This window comes from Gorilla gorilla, chromosome 7 (assembly GCF_029281585.2).
Source record: "Gorilla gorilla gorilla isolate KB3781 chromosome 7, NHGRI_mGorGor1-v2.1_pri, whole genome shotgun sequence".
Classification (NCBI taxonomy): Eukaryota; Metazoa; Chordata; class Mammalia; order Primates; family Hominidae; genus Gorilla; species Gorilla gorilla.
Genome location: NC_073231.2, coordinates 128,317,390 through 128,340,455, shown reverse-complemented (window position 1 = coordinate 128,340,455; position 23,066 = coordinate 128,317,390). Strand labels below are relative to the sequence as shown.

The 23,066-nt window shown below is 40.1% G+C and overlaps 2 long non-coding RNA genes across 2 annotated transcripts in view; both read left to right on the top strand.

Moving 5' to 3' along the window:
* LOC109027966 (uncharacterized) overlaps positions 1–23,066 on the top strand; it is a 154,423-nt gene that overhangs the window by 78,058 nt on the left and 53,299 nt on the right. The window lies entirely within an intron of this gene.
* On the top strand, positions 1,045–5,255 carry LOC129524033 (uncharacterized). The gene is made up of 3 exons (XR_008667677.2): positions 1,045–1,169; positions 3,393–3,472; positions 5,166–5,255. It is a non-coding gene; the product is annotated as an uncharacterized lncRNA (long non-coding RNA).

Sequence of the window (23,066 nt, the reverse complement as noted above, 5' to 3'; positions counted from 1 at the left end):
TCCACTAAGTTTCTAAGTGGATTGTCATATAGCAAAAGATAATTGACAAACCCATCTTGTCTATTTTTTTTTTTTTTTTTTTTTGTTGAGATGGAGTCTCGCTCTGTCACCCAGGCTGGAGGGCAGTGACGCGATCTTGGCTCACTGCTGCCTCTGCTTTCCAGGTTCAAGTGGTTCTCTGCCTCAGCCTCCCAAGTAGCTGGCATTACAGGTGCCTGCCACTGTGCCCGGCTAATTTTTGTATTTTTAGTAGAGATGGGGTTTCACCATCTTGGCCAGGCTGGTCTTGAACTCCCGACCTCGTGATCCACCCACCTCATCCTCCCCCATCTTGTCTTATTTTCTCATCCTCTGCTGATTACCACCTTGTCCACCCGGTTCAGGAAGCTGGCCTGCATTGCTGTGATGCTACCATGATAATATAATTATCTTCCTCTCCAGGGCAGCAACTTGGTCTGCTGTGCAGCCCACTTCAACCCCTGCAGGCCATGGTTGAAGGTCTGTATCTATCGGGCCTTACCTCTGGCCCTCTGCACAGTTCTGGGAAAGGTGGGTGGGGACTGTAGGATGGGGCTTTGGAGTCAGGTCAACCTGAGTTCCAATCACTGCTCTGTTTCCCAGCTGCTGAGGGGCCACAGAGTTATTTACATCTCTGAGCCTCAGTTTCCTTTTCTGCAAACAAGGACAGTGATACTTATCTCACTGGGCTCTTGTGAAGATTAGAGGTGATGTGTATGTGTGTGTGTGTGTGTGTGTGTGAAGTGTCTGGCACAGTCATGAAAATAACCAGTCAAAACAAAACTCACCCTCCACATTTCCTTGGATAATATTCTGTCTCACTTTCTGAAGAGCCTGGCATTTCTAGTCAAACACAAGGAGCAGAACTGAGACCTGATTTCAGCCTTGTGTGGACTTTGAACATTGGCCCCCCAGAAAGTTCTCTCTAAGGCTTTGTTGTAGCAACCACAAACAACCAGCAGCCCACTCACAGGAAGCCCTGCCCTGTGGGCCCTGCGGCAGGGCTCTGCACAATAGGGATCTGTCTGCTGATTACCATGACCGTGACATGGCTTTGAAAAGCACATCTCATCACTGCCTGGTGACTCCTTTCAGAGGCTCCCCCAGGGCAGGTTGTTTTGCAACCAGACAATGAAATCCAAATTTACTAGGTACTTTATTTTGGAGGTTGAGAGGGAAACAAAAATTCTTCGATTAATTGTTCATCCTAAACCATGTTATTGCCTCTAAACATTGCTTTCACCTTAATAAAACTCATACTCCAGGGCAGTAGCTATGTGGATAATGACAAGCTAAAAGTGAGTGCTAGCTGGAGTGAAAGTTAAGAAACAGGATCTGTCAAGTTGCCCTCCTGTGGAGACACTGATCCAGCCCAGGAGGCGAGGTTGTGTTGGTGTAGATAGGCCTGACTTTGCAAAACATGGATAAAGACATGGATATTAAGAGGTGTCCAGAGTTAGTGGGTACAGGGATGAGGTCAAGTTGCTCTACTTTCAGCTTTCCTAGGGGCAGGGAAGATATCCAGCAGGTAGGGGCTGGAATGGCACCCTGGAGAATGTCTGTTCTAATTGGTTAGGATCCCATGCTGATTGGCTAGTTGGACAGTGCTACAAACACAATCTGTACTGAAGGACACATCTGAATCAAGATCAGGACATAGTCAAATTCCTTTTACTTGGCTTTAGGGCTAGAAATTTGATGTATCATTCACTTGCACCCATTGAGATAGTTTCCTTGAAAGCTTCCTTGGAGGGAAGTGGCAAAAGCTGTTAGAGGAGTGAAAGCTTTGGGAACAATCAGAAGAGTGTTTTCATTTGGTAGATTTGTAAATTCCAAGTTTGAAAAAGGAAAAAAAAAATGAGGTGTAAGGAAGGGGTCCAGTTTCAGTTTTCTGCATATGGCTAGCCAGTTTTCCCAACACCATTTGTTAAATAGGGAATCCTTTCCCTGTTGCTTGTTTTCATCAGGTTTGTCAAAGATCAGATGGTTGTAGATGTGTGGTGTTATTTCTGAGGCCTCTGTTCTGTTCCATTGGTTTAGATATCTGTTTTGGTACCAGTACCATGCTGTTTTGGTTACTGTAGCCCTGTAGTATACTTTGAAGTCAGGTAGCATGATGCCTCCAGCTTTGTTCTTTTTGCTTAGGATTGTCTTGGCTATGTGGGCTCTTTTTTTTGGTTTCATATGAAATTTAAAGTAGTTTTTTCTAATTCTGTGAAGAAAGTCAATGGTACCTTGATGGGGATGGCATTGAATCTATAAATTACTTTGGGCGGTATGGCCATTTTCACGATATTGATTCTTCCTAACCATGAGCATGGAATGTTTTTCCATTTGTTTGTGTCCTCTTTTATTTTGTTGAGCAGTGGTTTGTAGTTCTCCTTGAAGAGGCCCTTCACATCCCTTGTAAGTTTTATTCCTATGTATTTTATTCTTTTTGTAGCAATTGTGAATGTGAGTTCACTCATGATTTGGCTCTCTGTTTGTCTATCATTGGTGTATATGAATGCTTGTGATTTTTGCACATGGATTTTGTATCCTGAGCCTTTGCTGAAGTTGCTTATCAGTTTAAGGAGATTTTGGGCTGAGACAATGGGGTTTTCTAAATATATAATCATATCATCTGAAAACAGAGACAATTTGACTTCCTCTCTTCCTATTTGAATACCCTTTATTTCTTTCTCTTGCCTGATTGCCCTGGCCAGAACTTTCAATACCATGTTGAATAGGAGTGGTAAGAGAGGGCGTCCTTGTCTTTTGCTGGTTTTCAAAGGGAATGCTTCCAGCTTTTGCCCATTCAGTATGATATTGGCTGTGGGTTTGTCACAAATAGCTCTTATTATTTTGAGATACGTTCCATCAATACCTAGGATATGAACAGACACTTCTCAAAGGAAGACATTTATGCAGCCAACAAATATACGAAAAAAGGCTCATCATCACTGGTCATTAGAGAAATGCAAATCAAAACCAGAATGAGATACCATCTCATGCCAGTTAGAATGGTGATCATTAAAAAGTCAGGAAACAACAGGTGCTGGAGAGGGTGTGGAGAAATAGGAATGCTTTTACATTGTTGGCGGGAGTATAAATTTGTTCAATCATTGTGGAAGACAGGGTGGCGATTCCTCAAGGACCTAGAACCAGAATTACCATTTGACCCAGCAATCCCATTACTGGGTATATACCCAAAGGATTATAAATCATTCTACTATAAAGACACATGCACAGGTATGATTATTGCAGCACTGTTCACAATAGCAAAGATTTGGAACCAACCCAAATGCCCGTCAATGATAGACTGGATAAAGAAAATGTGGCACATATACACCATGAAATACCATGCAGAAAATGATGAGTTATGTCCTTTGTAGGGACATGGATGAAGCTGGAGACCATCATTCTCAGCAAACTAACACAAGAACAGAAAACCAAACACCACATGTTCTCACTGGTAAGTGGGAGTTGAACAATGAGAACTCATGGACACAGGGAGGGGAACATCACACACCGGGGCCTGTCGGGGAGTAGGGCACTGGGGGGTGGATAGCCTTAGGAGAAATACCTAATGTAGATGACGGGTTGATGGGTGCAGCAAACCATCATGGCACATGTACACCTATGTAACAAACCTGCATGTTCTGCACATGTACCCCAGAACTTAAAGTATAATAAAAGAGAGTGGCAGAGATTGATTTTTTCCAATATTTATTTTATCCATTTTTTTTTCTCAATAATAACATCTCTGTTTTGGCTCGTGACCACTTCAGAATAAAAACTTCCTTGCTACTGGATAGTATCAGCTGAGACGTCAGTAAGAAATGCATGGCGCACTTAAATTGGATAATTGACCGGAGTTTAATAAACAGACTATTTACAAAGGTGTGTGCGGTACAGGGTTTTTAGAAACTCAGTGGAGCATATGCAGAGAGCTGTTACCATCCCTAGGCCTGAGAAGCCAGGGGAAGAAGTGGTCACCAAACCTCCGGAGTAACTGAGTAGGAAGGGGTGAGTGACAGGAATTGCCTTGGGAGATGTGGTGGCTGCCCTGGGGAAGGGGTGGAGATGGGAATGGTCTGTTCCTGGCAGGAAGAGTGTTTTATTATTGACATTGTTTAGAATTGTCTGTGGATGGTGATAATAAAAAGTTGGTAGACTTTTATTTGGCTTTCTTATTGCTTTTAAATTATCTACAGGCAATGTAGCCTTTATTGTTTGCAACCTGAAGTAGACCATTCTTGCTCATGCACTAGATAGAGGGATAGTGTCAACCCATATAGACTTAGAAGAGAGCAAGCTGGAGGGCCAGTCTTAACGTCCTTCACCTCCTCCTTTCCTGAGTGTGTCTCCCACTGGCTGTACTCAGTAGAAGCCAGAAAGCCAGGGGGCCCACTGATGTCATCAATTCAGGTAAATCCTTGACAGCACAAGACAGTGTAGAAAAGGGTGAAGTTGGATGTGGTGAAGGGACAAACAGAAAATATCCAGCACCAAGGGAAAGCCTGGAGGTTCAGTTCTGACCAATGGGGTGGAGCTTTGGTCAGTGGATTTGCAACTGTATGAAGTGTCCTTAATATAAGTGGTGTGCCCACTCCTCTCTTCTCTTTCCTGCTGGCTAAAATTCAGATGTGATGGAGAGAGCTGGAGCAGAAATATTACAGCACATGGTGAAAACACACATTGAAAATAGTGGGGCAATAAGAGAGAAGGAGGTTGAAAGGGTCAGGAAGGCTCCACACTCACCTATATTCACATGAATATAGGAAAACATATTTCCATTTTGTTTAATCCACTGTTATTTCTTTTGCCATTTGCTGCCAAACCTAATCCTACCTATTGCAATGAGTTTCTTCTGTGTGAAAATGTATGGAATGTATCTGTTTATCCATCAAATAGTTATTTAACAACTTCTGTATGCTAGGTCTGGATAAAATAGCACGAAGACACTGCTGGCCCCCAATTTTAGTCTCTAATATTAATATTTACAAGGCAGAACTGTCTTACCTGTATTTTCTCAAAAGGAAAGAGAAAGGATTTGAAGCCTCTAACCTTTGGATTAGGAAGCCAGAATCTTACCTGTTTGGCACCCTGGGCCCTAGCATACAAAGAACACCTAATGAGACTCTCATCTTCATTCTTTTTTTCAGGGATTTCAAGACACATTTGATATCTTACAGAGCTGATAGCTGCCGTGCATAGGGGAAATAAATGAGAGGAATATGTCTGCATAGTGGGGGTGCAGCTAGCCTTGGGTAGTGATTCATTTAATATTCTTTTGGCTGCAAGTACCAGAATATCCAAATAAAATTGGTGCTATGAAAAAAAAAGTGGTGCTATGAACTGAATGTTTATGTGTCCCCTGAATCCATATGCTGAAACCCTAATCCCCAATGGGCTGGTATTCAGAGATAGGGCCTCTGGGAGATAATTGTCATGACAGTAGAGAATGATGGGATTGGTGCCTTTACAAGAAAAGACAAAGAAGAGCTTGCTTCCTCTCTGATCTCCACCAGGTGAGGACACAATAGGATGACCATCAGCAAACCAGGAATAATGCCCTCAACAGACATCTGGTCTGCTGACACCTTGATCTTGGACTTCTAATTCTGCAGAACTGTGAGAAATAAATACCTGTTTTTTAAAACCACCCAGTTCATGATATTCTGTTATAACATCCCAAACTAAGACAAGCGGCTAATGCAAAGGGCTTTCTTATCTCATGCAACGAGAAATCTGGAGGAGTACATTGGAGGGAGGCTAATACAGAAGCTCAGTGGTGTCAGGACTTTGGGTCAGCTTCCTTCTTATTCTCTTGACTTCCTCCTCTTGGCAAAAAGATGGCTGACTAAACTTCAAACACCACATTTTCAAATAACAACATCAAAGTCAGGGAGGAAGGAAAGAAAGAAGAAAGGAAGAGAACATTTTTCTTTGTTGTATCTTTTTCTTAAGAAGGAAAATCTCTCCTAACATCCTGCTTCCCCTGCCCCTCTTCAGATTTCCCCTCATTTATCATAGTCTAGATCTTGCACACATGGCTATCACCTTAAACCATCACTGGGTGTGAGAGGTGATTGCAGTGACTGGAGAAGGTCAATCATGATCTATCCCTGGGGCTGGAGCCATCTCCCTGTGTATACCAGTGCCTCACAGTAGCATGAAACCAAGACACCGTTAATAAGGGGGAAGCGCTGGTTTTGGCAGTAACAGGAAAAAGGAAATATAAAGGCCATTCTTAAAAGAAGGAAAGGGAAATTAAACACAATTTAACTGCAAATAAATTAAGCGATATTTTAGGCTGAAGTTGACTGAACAAATGCTTAGAGTCTGGGCCATTGTTAGGGACAGAAGGTTGACTACTATGATGGAAAGGAACAATTAGGGTGAAGATTCTAAGGAGAGGGAATTATAAGTAGAAAAAGGCAGAGATTAATCATTGATTTTCTGCTTCTGTGTCTTGGTCATGGCTACCTGGAATGCTACTTTGATCTAATTACGTAGTTTATGGATATATGTGTCAAGGCCCCTATAGGAAAATAATGGCTCACTCAAATTGGGTAATTACAGAGAATTTAGTATAGAGACTGTTTATAAAGGTGTAGGCAGAGTTTAAGGAAATCAACAAGGCATACTGCAGTACCGTAGTGCACCAAGAATGTGGAGCCATTATCATCCCCAGGACGGAAGAGGCAAGGAGAGGGAACAATTACTGTAACCTGGAGAGAGATGCTTTAAAAGAATACTGTTATAGGAGCTGTGGCTTTTGGTAAAGGGACATAGCTAACCCATAGTAGCCTGGCAGAGCAGGAGTCTGGACACCCCACACCCATTCTCTGTCATCTCTGATATCCACTCCCCAACTTCAGCTGAACAAAACTGAAAACTAGAGGGCAAGGGAACATGTTGACACAGATTATAGAAGATTTTCTGGGGCACAGAGTAGATGGGTGGAAAGTGGATCTTGAGGTGCAAATGGGAAATAAAGAATATACTCTCATAAATGTAGTAAGAAAATTAATGTGTCTCTTTTAGTGCGGATAACAGAAACAAGCATAATAACAATGGATGGTAATAATAATAGTACATTTTAATGATACATTTCATAAGCTAAAGCCTGAGGCTTGGAGACCTTAAATTACTTACTCAGTTTAACACAGCCTGGGATTCACACCCACATCTGTCCTACGAGAGTCCACTCCATTTCCATCACGGGCTGGATGGTGACTGTGGCATGGCTGTCCTGGCATTATGAATCAGCATCAGTTGCCTTTAGACAGTAAGGAGGCAGGAAGAGCAAATGATCATAAGAAACCCCTTTCCTGTTTTTAGATCCTTACTTTGGGGAACATGACTAGGACTCTGAAGACCTTAGGGGAACCTCACCCTTCCTCTTGTGCCCTCTTATGTTGTGACAGAAGGTGTCTGTCCTTGTGTAAATCTCATACTATGAGGCCATCCTTTTATAGTTAGCACTGATAGCCATCCTGGTGACCTCTTCAAAGGGAAACATCCATCTTTGAGTCTAGAGTACCTGGAGGGACCTGTCTGCTTCCCACTATCATGCTTACCCTCTCAAACCTCCTGTTTCCCCACATTCTCTACAGCAGTGACTTCAGGATGGAGGGAATCACTGGGCAGCTGCAGAAGGAAGGGAGCAGGGCTCTAGGGGAGGAGATGGTGGTTCATGGTGGTGGCTTTATGGACTTGAAGACCTATTGTGGTCCCGTCCCTGGCTCTGCTCCCTACAGAAAATATATATTTCTATGTGATGTGAATTTTGGTATTCTGAGAGGACCCCCTAAGCTTCATCACAAATCTGGTGCCTAAAATCCTGTAGTCCATAGTACATTTCTTTAAAGCAGCTTGATGTATTACAATTGTATCTTAGCTACTTTTTAAGGTACTATATTGTATGCATAGTTTAATTGAATAACTACAAGAAATTATGCTACTGAGGCTCCTAGGGGGTTCACAGTCACACAATTGGTGGTTGATGGAATTGGAATTTGAAACAGACTCCTCTGATTCCAAATCTAGGGTTGTTAACTACTATATTTTACTCATCATGGCTTGAAGTAAGGTGGGCATAGATTTGCTCATCAACTGATGTATGTATGAGATCTCCAGAGAGTTATTATTTTTAAGTCTGAATCTTTTCATCTAAAAAATGGGAGCTGAAGGAATGGCAAAACAATATAGAATAGACAGGCTGGAGCCATTAACATCAAACTTGATCTTCCTTAGAACTTTTTAAAAGCCAGTGGTGGCAGGCGGGGATGGTTCTAGTCTTCCCCGGGTGAATAGCGTCATGAGCATATTATCTCATGACAAGGGGAGATGTGCAGAATATTGGCATTGGAGAAGAAGTACTGGATATAACAAGATCGTAAAGATACGATCCATTGAAGAGGTAGCTATCATAGAGCATTTAAATAATACAGTTTATAAAAATAATTTTTCTTAATTTATGTGGAACATAGGCTTATAAAAGTTACTGATAAATATGTGGTGAATTGCTTTAATCTGTTATATATATCATCTCATATTGCAACCAAATCTGCTAGGCCAACCCAGCATATTTGGGAGTTATTTACAAAAAATCCTTAAAGATATTTTGCTTCTATAATAGATCCATATCTTAAGGGAAGAGTAGGCAATCTATCTGATTAAGCTTTATTCTCATTCATGGTTTTAATGATTAAGAAGAAACGGAGGGAAAACCTAATTATAGGCCTTTGGAGTTTGCTGACCCAGGCTTAAAAATACCCAAATCTCCTCCAGTTCTTTAATTTAAATTGCATGTTCTCCTTACATTACAAAGTTTAATGTAAAACTTTTTAAAGTAAGAGAGGAGCCCATACAAAGTTCAAATGAAGTTCATGTAAGTTTTAACCCTCTACTGCTATGCTGTGAAATCGCCACAGGTGAGATCTGAGATTGTCCCAAGTTCAAAAAAGGAGCTACAGAGATCAATCCTGTCCATATTCCCACCTCCTAGAAAAATAGAAAGTAGTGACTGGTTGATGCAGGCTTTCTTTTTTTCTTTCTTGATTTTGTTTTAGAATTGATTGAATTCAGGTTGGTCTTAGCCAAAACTAAGCTGTGCTTTCTTTTTTCAAAAGCTCTAACAGAATTCCAGAACACAAGGAGAGTTTTGGGAACAGTGGGGTTCTTTGAGAAGTTGGTTGGTGGATGGGTTCACTCACTCATTCTTTCTCTCATTCATTCATTATTCTTATTTCATATTCTTAAGGAAACTATGAAGTAGATATTACTATATTTATCTCATTCTCACCACTAAGGAAATGAACCCTCAAATGTTTTGCTTACTCTAAATGAGAACCTATATTTAGCAAAGGGGTTTGAGATTTGGATGGATTATTATAAAGTTTATACTTTTAACCACTACACCATGGGGCCTGAGAACCTCCTATGAGCTTGACACTGATCTAGGTACTGGGATACAAAAGTACTTGCTGCTCAAGCCTTACAGTCTAGGTTTGTAGATAATTATGGTAAGTGGGTGGTAAGTGCTATGACAGACATTAGGTAGAGAGAAAGTCTTCTAATTCACTTAGGGTCGGGGGCAGTGTTCACTGAGAATACCTTCCTTCTCAGGGAGGAAGAGGGGTCTGTAAGCTCTGTTCAGGGTGGTGCAAGGGCACCATGCGGTGCAATAGTTCACTAAAATGTGTTCCTCCAGTCTAACTGAAATTGTGTACCTTTTCACTATCATCTCCCCTTTCCCCATCTTCCGTTCTCCTGCTAGCCTCTGGTAACCACTTTTCTTTTCTTTTCTTTTCTTTTTTGAGACAAGAGTCTCACTCTGTGGCCCAGGCTGGTGTGCAGTGGCACGATCTCGGCTCACTGCAAGCTCCGTCTCCTGGGCTCATGCCATTCTCCTGCCTCGTAACCACTTTTCTACTTTCCGTTTCTATGAGACTGCCTTTTTAAAGACTCTCCAATAGGCTTTTAATGTTCTTACCACACACAAACAAAATAATAAATTGATGAGGTGATGTATATGTTAATTAGCTTGATGGAATCTTCCTGTAATGTATACATAGATCAAAACATCACATATTACACCATAAATATACACAATTATTATTTGTCCGTTTAAAAAAAAGAAAAAGAAGAAAAAAGAAAAAACAAAAAGAAGAGTCTGTAGGATTAGGGATAGAGGCATATTGTGTCTTAAGACAAGGGAGTCCTTCCCAGCAGAGCTGCTGGAAGGGAGAGTAGGAAGCCCTGGGAAGCAATGACTCTCTAGCAAGAGGAGTTATCAAGCAAAACCTGGAAGATCAATTGCACACATATTTAAGAGGGGCTTCAAGCACTGAATAAATAATTGATTGGATGACTCTTAAGATTCTTTAAAATGCTGAGAATCTGAGATCATAAAAGAGTGGAAGTGCTTAGGTGCACTTCTTGGGGGTGGCCAAATCAGAATGCAGGATGGTCAATCTGGGCAATTTAGCTGTCTAGTTTATCAGTAATGACCAGGATGGTGACATGTTCATACTGCAATATAATTAGTTACTTTCAATTTATTTTATTTCAAAAATAACACAGTATTCGTGAATGAGTATTCATTATTGAAAATTCAAATATTACCAAAGCATATGGAGTCTTGTGTCCACCCTTCCCCTTACTCCTCTCTCAGCCCCACTCCTCACTTCATATCACTAGTCACCTATTTCCCTCCCCAGACATAATGACTTTATCTTTTATTACCTATCCATCCAAACCTATTTTTTATTAATTTCTGTGCCTACATATGTACATGTACAAACACTTGTTCAGCCCTTCAGAAAACATAAATGGGATCATACTATGACTACTATTCATTAACTTTTTTCATTTAGCACAAAATCATGGAGAGGTTTCCATGACGATGCAATATTCAGTTCCTCAGTATTCAATTCCTCAGTATTCAGTTCCTCATTTTAAAAGTCCCTTTCTTTTAAAGGCTGCATTGTGTTACCTAGTGTGACTATGAAATTACTTGATGGAGATTTCTATACTTTCCAACTTTTGCTATTATAAGCAATACTGCAATGAACATCTTTGTGCCCAAGTGCAATTATTTTGGTAGGAGAGATTTCACAGATGAATTGAAGTTGAATTACTCATCTAATTGGATGCACCTTGTAAATTCTAATGGATGCCAAATCACCTTCCAGAATATTGAATTAGTTTATACTTTTACTAACAATGAAAGTAAGTGATCCTTTCTTCACAACATTTACTAACATATTAACAATCCTTAAATTTCTTGTCAATCTACTAGGTAAAATTGATTTCTAATTATTTTATTTTAAATTTCTATGATTACCAATAAAGCAGATCATATTTTAATATATTAGCTGGCTTTTGGTATGTCTGTGAATTACCTCAATATAACTTTTGCCCATATTTGCATGCGAAACACTTTACTATGGAAATTAACCTTTTTTATTTATGCATATGTCCTGGGCACTCAATACGTGCTCAAAGGTTTTCTGCTGAGCTTAGTATGAACTGGTCACGTTGGCATGTGGTCTTTCATCAGAAAATAAATATAATGTATTTGTTTATTTTTCTCCTTCTTCCCACATATCAGTTGTTATCAAATTTAAAGAAAAAAATTATGGTCGATTATAGTAATCAGCTAACTTCAAGCACTTGGAATAATTTGCTGTTGCTTCTTAACTTAATTTCTAGTCTATGCTTTTGCCTAATTGTCAGACTTTGTGGTGTATTCACTTTTACAAGTTGTTGCAAAAATTTCATAAGTTAGTATAAGTATATATAAATTTAAAATGGGTATTCCTTAACAGTTTTAGTTTATTATTATAATATTATTATTAGCTTTTATCTCAGATATTTTCATTAAGGTGTCAGTAGAACAAATAACAGCAAAGATATAAAATAGAAATAACAAATTACCCTGCCCCGCCACACCCTAGTGCCGTGAGAGCATGAAAATATCACAGCTATGTATACTTCAAGGGAAATTATAAATTGAGATAATTAAACTTCAGATCTGGTTTTGAGCTTTCTGGAAACTAAGATAAAAAGAGAAACACAAGAGATTTATTTTCTTAAAGTGTCTCCTTCTGGCAGTGACCTCTCCTTTTTAAAATGCCTATTTCTGCTGGCCCACACTGATGTCAATAAACGTTACTCTCAGTTTGTTTCTTGGACATTGGTCACAGCCTCAACTAGACTGAAAGCTTTTCTTTTTTTTTTTTTTATTATACTTTAAGTTCTAGGGTACATGTGCACAACGTGCAGGTTTGTTGCTTATGTGTACATGTGCCATGTTGGTGTGCTACACCCATTAACTCGTCATTTGGCATTAGGTATATCTCCTAATGCTATCCCTCCCCCCTCCCCCAACCCCACGACAGGCCCCAGTGTGTGATGTTCCCCTTCCTGTGTCCAAGTGTTCTCATTGTTCAATTCCCACCTATGAGTGAGAACATGCAGTGTTTGGTTTTTTGTCCTTGTGATAGTTTGCTGAGAATGATGGTTTCCAGCTTCATCCATGTCCCTACAAAGGACATGAACTCATCCTTTTTTATGGCTGCATGGTATTCCATGATGTATATGTGCCACATTTTCTTAATCCAGTCTATCATTAATGGACATTTGGGAAAGCTTTTCAAAGGTAAGAATCTACCTTATGTTTCTTTTGAATCACTCAGGGTAAATGATTAGGAAACCTACACTGAAAAATTAGTGCTAAAAGTACAAAACCATGCGATCCTCCCGAAGTAGAAATCGGGGCCAGGCCTGAAATCGTAACTTAAATAGAAGATAGAAGAAGGTGGGAGGGGAATGGGGAGAACAGTGAATAAATGGCAAGCACCCAGACTTTGCTTTGCATCCCAGCTTGCCTTGGACAAATAACCTAACCCATGTCTCAGCATTCTCGTATTTTGTCTCAGCATATCTCTCATTTATTTTGAAAACTATGTTGTATTATACAGAGCTGTTACAATTATCACTATTATGGAGGTGTTTGGGGGCTACATTGATCCACCACAAGCTTAGATTGTGCATCGTGAAGGTTGATGATGCTTGCAAAGTCAACCACTACTCCCACTTCACGCAACAAAAACCTGCCTGTTGAGCAGGTCTTTGAAAGGGTGTGGGAGATTGTTATTATTTGCTGGGCTTCAAGAAAAATTAGTTTGCCCAGAGGTGTTTTCTATGATGACAGAACTGTATGACTCTGGGTACAGGAATTAAACAGTGAGTGGGGTATACATGTTAAAGTGCGTTGGTGTTGAAAGACATCTCTGCGCTGGGTTGGTTGAGGGCGAATTGTACTCTCTCTCATGCAAATCAGAATTCCTTGTATGTGTTTGGTCCTAGAAATGAATTTTGGATTTTACTTAGCAGTTTTTAAGAGGCAAGCTTTGGCTTGAGCCTGGGGAAAATTTACCTGGGCTTGTTTGAATAACTGAGATGTGAGTCTCCCTGAACCCCTGTTACTTCAGGATCTGGTGAGACACATAAGGAAGAATTGGGGAAATTATTCTAGGGGACCAGTTTACCTTCCTCCTCAGGATGGATGCAAAATTCATGGGCTGTTGTAATATTTTTCACTGACATTAGTTTTTCAAACTAGGTTCCCATAAATACAGATGGTTTCTGACTTACCATGGTTTGACTTAGGATTTTTGGATTTCAGGATGGTGCAAAAGTGATATGCATTCAGCAGAAGCTGTATTTGAATATTCGGTGAATTACATGAAGTATTCTACACTTTATTATAAAATAGGCTCATGTTAGATGATTTTGCCCAACTGTAGGCTAATGTAAGTGTTCTGAGCATGTTTAAGATAGGTTAGGCTAAGTTACTCTGTTCAGTAGGTTAGATGTATTAAATGCGTTTTTGACTTAGGACATTTTCATCTTATGATGGGTTTGTTAGAACATAATCCCATTGTAAGTTGGGGAGCATCTGTGTATGATTGAGTCCTACTGAGATGGAGAGGGAGATACAGTTAGCAGTGTAAGTTAGAGCAAAAGAGACATTCGCTCATTTTAAAATGCTGCAAGTCACCCAGTGGCTCTGCTTTGCCCTCTCAGAAAAAAATGAGCCACATGTTCCCACAGCACTGCGAGGCTTGCCCTCCCAAGGGTTCCCGTGCATCTATGGCAGGGTCTGGGCATGCCTGACGCATCCAGATGTTCTTATTATAGGTTGACACAGCCCAAAGGACAGGGATGGCAGGTTGACATGGTGACACCCACTGTGATGGGACAAAGAGGGAAATAAGACATCACAGGGAAGCTTTATCTCCATATCTATCTATCTATCTATCTATCTATCTATCTATCTATCTATCTATCTATCTATCTATCTATCATCTGTCTGTATATCATCTATTTGTCTATCATCTATTATATTCCTGAGTACATGTGAGATACCTGCTAGGAAAATCCAGAAATATTTGTTGAGACTTTTAAGGGAGCTGTTACCGCATGAACTGTTGGAGTCAAGTTAGAGAAAGAGAGGCCTTAGTTTTTTAGTCCCATATTTAGAGTCAGTGGCTGATACTAAAATTAAGATGGGCTGGGCATGGTGTCTTATGCCTATAATCCCAATACTTTGGAAGGCCAAATGGGGAGGATCGCTTGAGCCCCGGAGTTTGAGACCTGCCTGGGCAAGATGGCAAAACCTGTCTCTGCAAAAAATACCAAAAACACCAAAAAAAAAAAAAAAAAAAAAAAAAAATTTCGCCAGGTGTGGCGCAGGCCTGTAGTCTCAGCTACTTCGGAGGTTGAGGTAGGAGGATCACTTGAGCCTGAGAGGTTGAGGCTGCAGTGAGCCATGATTAAGCCAATGTACTCCAGATTGGGTGACAGAGAGAGACCCTGTATCAAAAATTAAAATAAAAAAGGTGGAGCTGTGAAAATAATTAATTGGGAGGTCATTGGGCTGAGCCGACTTCAATGCCTTGAGTTCCTATGTAAGCAAACTGAAACTCATCTCCCTGTAAATAGTAAAACAAAACAAGCTTAACTAATCAGAAACGACTAAGTAATCTTTAACTAGGGACTTTCTGCTTTAACCAATCAAATATTTTCTTTGTTTCACTTCTTCCAGCACCTTATAAAAGTTTTACCCTGTCATTTTCTGGGTGGGGTCCAAACTGCTTGTGGTTTGGCACTGACCAATTCATGCATTCCTGTTTGCTCAAATAAACCTTTAAAATGTTAATGTACCTAAGTTTATTTTTTAACAGAGCCTAATGCAATATAGTGGTAAGCCCTAGAGAAAGATGACTAAATTGGAAAGAGAGAGAGACAGAGAGAGAACAAGAATTGTCAAAAATATGCATTGTGACTTAAAGTCCATATGAAGAAAAAAATACATTCATTAAGATAAAATCATTTTTAAGATAAGGTTAAAAGATTCAAGAACACTAGTGAAGACCTTAATCAAGAATTATTGGTAATGCAGAGAGAGAGAGAGAGAATAGACAGAAATTTGAGTTGGACCACCTGGTTGTGTGTGTCTTTGCATAATATCTTAACCTTCCTGTGTTTCAGTTTCAGTATCCTTGTGGAGATCCCCCTGTATTTTACAGGATTGTCGTGAGAACTCAGTATGCCATACTGAAACATCTAGCTGAGTATCTCATATGAATTATGTGCTCTGCCTTTGTTTTTAAATATTTATTAAAATCCAGAAGGAAGGATGGCCATGGAATGAAAACAATAATTTCTTAATTATCATCAAAACACTCGTTTCGAACATTTACTACTTTTTAGTGGTGATACTTTTTAGGAGGTGAGAGTTGTTACTATCTTTCTTTTGTTAAACTTTTATTTTAGGTTCAGGGTTACATGTGCAGGTTTGTTATATGGGTAAACTCTTATTACAGGGATTTGTTGTACAGATGATTTTGTCATCCAGGTATTAAGCCTAGTACTCATTAGTTAATTTTCCTGATCTCCCTCCTCCCACCCTCCACCTTCCAGTAGGCCCTGGTATCTGTTGTTCTCCTCTATGAGTCCATGTGTGCTCATCATTTAGCTCCCACTTATAAGTGAGAACATGTGGCACTTGGTTTCCTGTTTCTGCATTATGTTGCTAGGGATAATGGCCTGTAGCTCTATCCATGTTCCTGCAAATGACATGATCTCATTCTTTTTTATGGCTGCATAGTATGCCATGGTGTATATGTACCACATTGTCTTTATCCAATCCAGCACTGATGGGCATTTAGGTTGATTCCATGTCTTTGCTATTGTGAATAGTGCTGCAATGAACCTATGCATGCATGAGTCTTTATGGTAGAATAATTTATATTCCTTTGGGTATATACCCAATAATAGGACTGCTAGGTCGAATGGTAATTCTGCTTTGAGTTCTCTGAGAAATCACCAGACTCTTTTTCCACAGCAGCTGAACTAATTTTTACACTCCCACCAACAGTGTATAAGTGTTTCTTTTTCTTTGCAACCACACTAGCATCTGTTATTTTTGACTTTTTAATAGTAGCCATTCTGACTGGTGTGAGATGGTATCTCATTGTGGTTTTGATTTGTATTTGTCTAATGATCAGTGCTGTTGAGCTTTTTTTCATGTTTGTTGGCTGCATGTATGTCTTTTTTTTTGAAAAGTACCAATACCATGTCTGTTCATGTCCTTTCCCCACTGTTTAATGGAGTTGTTTTTTGTTGTTTGTTTTTCTGTTTTTTTTTTTTTTTTTGGTAAATTTGTTTAAGTTCCTAGTAGATGCTGGATACTAGACCTTTGTCAGATGCATAGTTTGCAAAATTGTTTCCTGTTCTATTGGTTGTCTATTTATTCTAATGATAATTTCTTTTGCTGTGCAGATGCTCATTAGCTTAATTAGATCATATTTGTCAATTTTTGCTTTTGTTGCAATTGTTTTTGGTGTCTTTGTCATGATATCTTTGTGGATTCCTGTGTCCAGAATGGTATTGCCTAGGTTGTCTTTCAGGGATTTTGTAGTTTTGGGTTTTATATCTAAGTCTTTAATCCATCTTGAGTTAGTTTTTGCATTTGGTGTCAGGAAGGGGTCCAGTTTCAATATTCTGCAAATAGCTAGTTACCCCAACACCATTTATTGAATAGAGAGTCCTTTCCCCAAGGCTTATTTTTGTCAGCTTTGTCCAAGATCAGATAGTGTAGGTGTGCAGCCTTACGTCTGAGCTCTCTATTCTCTTCCATTGGTCTATGTGTCTGTTTTTGTACCAATACCATGCTGTTTTGGTTATTGTAATCTTGTAGTATAGTTTGAAATTGGGTAGCATGATGCCTCCAGCTTTGTTCTTTTTGCTTAGGATTACCTTGGCTATTTGGGCTCTTTTTTAGTTCCATATGACTTTTTAAATAGATTTTTCTGGTTCTTTAAAGAATGTCATTGGTAGTTTAATAGGAATAGCATTGAATATATACATTGCTTTGGGCAGTATAACCATTTTAACAGTATTGATTATTCCTATCCATGAGCATGGAATTTTTTAAAAATTTGTTTGTGTCATCTCTGATTTCTTTGAGTAGTGCTTTGTAGTTCTCCTTGTAGAGCTTTTTCACCTCCTTGGTTAGCTGTATTCCTAGGTATTTTATTATTTTTGTGGCAATTATGAATAGATTGTGTTCTTGATTTGGCTCTTGACTTTGATGTTGTTGGTGTATAGAAATGCTACAGATTTTTGTTTGTTGATTTGTATCCTGAGACTTTGCTGAAGTTGTTTATCAGCTTAAGGAGTTTTGGGGCCAATACTATGGAGTTTTCTAGATATAGTGTCTTGTCTACAAACAGGGTTAGTCTGACTGTCTGTCTCCCTATTTGGTTGCTCTTTATTTATTTCTGTTGTCTAATTGCTCTGAAAAGGACTTCCAGTACTATGTTGAATAGAAGTGGTGAGAAAGAACAACCTTGTCTTGTTCCAGTTTTCAAGGGGAATGCTTCCTGCTTTTGTCCACTCAGTATGATGTTGGATGTGGGTTTGTCATAGATGGCTCTTATTATTTTGAGGTATGTCCTTAAACACCTAGTTAATTGAGAGTTTTTAATGTGAAAGGATGTTGAATTTTATTGAAAGCCTTTTCTGTATGTATTGAGATAATTATGTGGTTTTTGTTTTTAGTTCTGTTTATGTGATGAGTCACATTTTAAAATTTGTATATGTTGAACCAAGGTTGCGTCTCAGGGATAAAGCCTAGTTTATCACGGTGGATGAGCTTTTTGATGTGCTGCTGGATTCTGTTTGCTAGTATTTTGTTGAGGATTTTTGCATCAATGTTCATCAAGGATATTGGCCTGGAGTTTTCTTTTTTTGTTGTGTCTCTGCCAGGTTTGGGTATCAGGATGATGCTGACCACATAGAATGAGTTAGGGAAGGATCTCTCCTTTTCAGTTCTTTGGGATATTTTCATTAGCAATGGTACAGCTCTTTGTAAATCTGGTAGAATTTGGCTGTTACTTTGTCTTGTCTTGGGTTTGTTTTGGTCGGTAGCCTATTTTTTACTGACTTAATTATGAAGCTCACTATTGGTCTTTTTAGGGATTTAATTTCTTCCCAGCTCAGTCTTGGGAGGGTGTATGTGTCTAGGAATTTATCCATTTCTTCTAGGTTTTCTAGTTTATGTGTACAGAGGTGTTCATGATATTCTCTAATGATTACTTGTATTTCTGCGGGGTCAGTGGTAATATCCCCTTTGTTGTTTCTAATCGTGTTTATTTGAATCTTCTCTCTTTTCTTCATTAGCCTAGCTAGCAGTCTACCTATTTGACCAATTTTTTTAAACCAATTCTTAGATTTATTAATCTTTTGAATAGTTTTAAATGTCTCAGTCTCCTTCAGTTCAGCTCTGATTTTGATTATTTCTTGTTGTGTGCTAGTTTGGGGATATGTTTGCTTTTGGTTCTCCAATTCTTTTAGTTGTGATGTTAGGTTGTCAGATTGAGATCTTTCTAACTTTTTGATATGATCATTTAGTGCTATAAATTTTCTGCTTAACACTGCCTTAGCTAAGTCCATGAGATTCTGGTATGTTGTGTCTTTGTTCTCATTAGTTTCAAATGATTTCTTGATTTCAGACTTAATTTCATTATTTATCCAAAAGTCATTTAGGAGCACATTATTCAATTTCCATGTAATTCTATGGTTTAAAGTTAAATTCTTAGTTTGATTTCTAATTTGATAGTGCTGTTAATCAAGTTTAGCCTAAAGCTGCCTCCTTACATATTTAAGTTAGGCCTAAAAGTTTTTTCAGTACATCACGAACTATAACAAGTGGAAGTGAAAACTGACCATAGCCCACACCTGTGCCAATTACTGAGTATTGGGCAATCAAATGTAACCAACTGTTCAAACCATGTTCAAATAAGGCAAACACCAATCTGTAACCAATCGAGCTGTTTCTGTACCTTGCTTCCAATTTCTGTACGTCATTTCCCTTTTTTTTGTCTGTAAATCTTCTTCCACCATGTGGCTGTGCTGGAGTCTCTCTGAATCTGCTCTGATTCTGGGGGCTGCCCTATTTGTGAATCATTCATTGCTCAATTAAACTCCTTTAAATTTAATTCACCTGAAGGTTTTCTTTTACTAGCACTGTGGTCCAAGAGAGTGATTGTTATGATTTCACTTATTTTGTGTTTGCTGAAGAGTGTTTTGTATCCAATTATGGGGTTGATTTTAGTGTATGTGTTATATGGTGATGAGAAAAATGTATAGTCTGTTGCTTTGGGGTGGAGTGTTCTGTAGAGGTCTATCAGGTCCATTTAATACAGTGCTGAGTTCAGGTCCTGAATATCCTTGTTAATTTTCTGCCTCAATGATATATCTAATACTGTCAGTGGGGTGTTGAAGTTTCCCACAATTTTTTTTTTTTTAGACAGAGTCTTGCTCTGTCACCCAGGCTGGAGTGCAGTGGCATGATCTTGGCTCACTGCAACCTCCGCCTCCTGGGTTCAAGTGATTCTCCTGCCTCAGCCTCCTGAGTAGCTGGGACTACAGATATGTGCCACAACAACTGGCTAATTTTTTGTATTTTTAGTAGAGACAGGGTTTCACCGTGTTAGCCAGGATGATCTCGATCTCCTGAACTTGTGATCCACCTGCCTCAGCATCCCAAAGTGCTGGTATTACAGGCATGAGCCACCATGCCCAGCCAAAGTTTCCCACTATTATTGCGTGGGAGTCTAAGTCTCTTTGAAAGTGTCTAGAAACTCGCTTTATGAATCTGGGTGCTTCTGTCTTGGGTGCATATATATTTAGGATAGTTAGGTCTTCTTGTTGAATTGAACCCTTTATTTATTATGTCATGTTCTTTGCCTTTTTTGTTTTTTGCTGGTTTAAAGTCAGTTTTGTCTGAAATTAGGATTGCAACCCCTGTTTTTTTTCTGTTTTCCATTTGCTTGGTAGATTTCTCTCCATCACTTTATTTTGAGCCTGTGGATGTCTAAGCATGTGAGATGGATCTCTTGAAGACAACGCACCAATGGGTCTTGGTTCTTTATACAGCATGTCACTCTGTGCCTTTTATTTGGGGCATGTAGCCCATTTACATTCAAGGTTAGTATTGACATGTGTGAATTTGATCCTATCCTCATGATATTAGCTGATTATTATACAGACTTGTTTGTGTGGTTGCTTTATAGTGTCACTGGTCTTTGTGCTTAAGTGTGTTTCTGTAGCGCTGGTAATGGTTTTTCCTTTCTGTATTTAGTGCTTCCTTCAGGAATTCTTGTAAGGTAGGTCTGGTAATAAATTCCCTCAGCATTTCCTTGTCTGAAAAGGTTTCTATTTCTCCTTCACTTATGAAGCTTAGTTTGGCTGAATATGAAATTCTAGGTTGGAAATTTCTTTTCTTTAAGAATATTGAATATAGGTCCCCAATGTCTTCTGGCTTGTAGGGTTTCTGCTGTTAGTCTGATAGTTATTTGTAGGTTACCTGACTTTTGTAAGTTACCTGACCTTTCTCTCTAGCTGTCTTTAACATTTTTTCTTTCATTTCAACCTCAGAGAAACTGATAATTATGTATCTTGGGGATGATCTTCTGTGCAGTATCTTACTGGGATTCTTTGCATTTCCTGAATTTGAATGTTGGCACGTAACTAGGTTGGGGACATTCTCATGGATGATATCCTGAAATATATTTTCCAAGTTGCTTACACTCTCCCAATCTCTTTTAGGGTCCCCAATAAGTCATAGAGTTGGTCTCTTTACATAGTCCCATATTTCTTGGAGGTTTTGTTCACTACTTTCCATTTTTTTCTCTATTCTTATCTGACTGTCTTATTTCAGAAAGCCATTTTTCAAGCTCTGATATTCTTTCCTCAGCTCTGTCTATTCTGCTATTAATACTTGTAATCGCATTATAAAATGCACGTGGTGTGTTTTCAGCTGTATCAGGTTGGTTATGTTCTTTCTATACTAGTTATTTTGTCTGTCAGCTCCTGTATCATTTTACTGTGAGTCTTAGCTTCCTTGAATTGAGTTTCAATGTATGCCTGTAGCTCAATGATCTTCATTCCTATCCATATTTTGAATCCTATTTCTGTCATATTGGCCCTCACAGCCTGGTTCAGAACCCTTGCTGGAAAGGTGGTGCAGTCATTTGGAGGAAAGAAGGCACTCTGGCTTTTTGTGTTGTCAGAGTTCTTGCATTGGTTCTTTCTCATCTTCATAGGTTGATGTTTCCTCAGTCTTTGAAGTTGCAGAACTTTGGATGAATTTTTTTTCCCTTTTATCCTATTTGATGATGTTGAAGATTTGATTGTGGTATAAGGTGGATTCAGCTAACTGGCTTTGTTTCTGAAAGATTTTAGGGGGTCAATCCTCAGCTCTTGACTCCTGGACTGTGTGCTCTGACTATAGAGGACTTGTATCGGGCTCCAACATTGCTCTCCGGCTTCTCAAGGTTAGGAATCCACTGCAATGGGGATAGCCCCTGAGGTGCTTCCAGACCGGTGGTCACTACATTCTGATGGGTGGTGTCATCCAAAGCATTTTGTCATGCTATGGCAGTGGGATCTGTTCTCATCTACATGTGCCAGCAGCAGCGGTAGTGGCAGAGTGGCAGGGTGCATGCTCTTTTGCTGCAGCAGGGTGCTAATTGATGCCAGGGTGCCGGGGGCTATATGGACATTCACCACAGTGGCAGAGGCAGCATGGCTGGGGCAGGGGGTGGGAGCCCCCTGCTGGTAACTGTGTTAACTGATGGGCTAACAGTGATTTTAGCATGAGGGCGGGGTGCAGGTGGGAGCAGGCCTCTCTGTGCACCACAGGCAGGCAGAGGAGGTAGCTCAGAGTGGGGGAGGGTCTGCTGTTCCCTGTGCCTAGTTCCTGCAAGGGCTGGGTGCAGGCAGGGTCAGGGCTGGCTAGCTCTGTGCCTACCAAGGCTCCAAGTGCAATGGTGGTCTGGGGGTGGGGGAGGTGTGTGGGAGGTGGAGTACACTCTCAGCAGTGACAGGGCAGAGTGCATGCACCTTAGGCATGCTGACTGGGCAAGGAAGGCAAAACCCACAAGCACATACACATGTTGGCAAAGCAATGTGAGGGTTTGCCATGGGCCTGGAGGAAGCTGCAGTGTGGGGAGGGAGTGGGTGGGTTGTTGTGTTGCTGGGGGCCATCCTGCTGGAGCTCTCTTCACTGGTCAGGCACAGTCTGCCAGTGCAGGAGCTATAATGCAGGTCCCTCCCCTTTCCTCCCACCTGAGGCTGCCCTGCAAGCAGGCGCAGTCAGGCTGAGGCCCTGGGAGAGGCCAGCAGGCCAAGGGGGGCTCAGATAGGACTGGCTTCATCTTATGGGCAAGGCCACCCTACAGAGTTCAGATAGGACAGTTCCCCTAGGGCTAAAGTCTCTTATGGGAGCAAGTCAAGCTTAGAGAGATGGGCTTCCTTGGCTGTGCTCCACTACAGATGCTCCCACACGAAACCTCTGGGCTCTGCATTAGCTGGTGTATTACTCCTATCATTTCTCTAAGCAGCCCTCTCTGCCAACTCAAGTGTCTATGGTGGTTAAGGAATCTCCTCTGCCGGGATTCCAGATGCCAGTGGCAAGA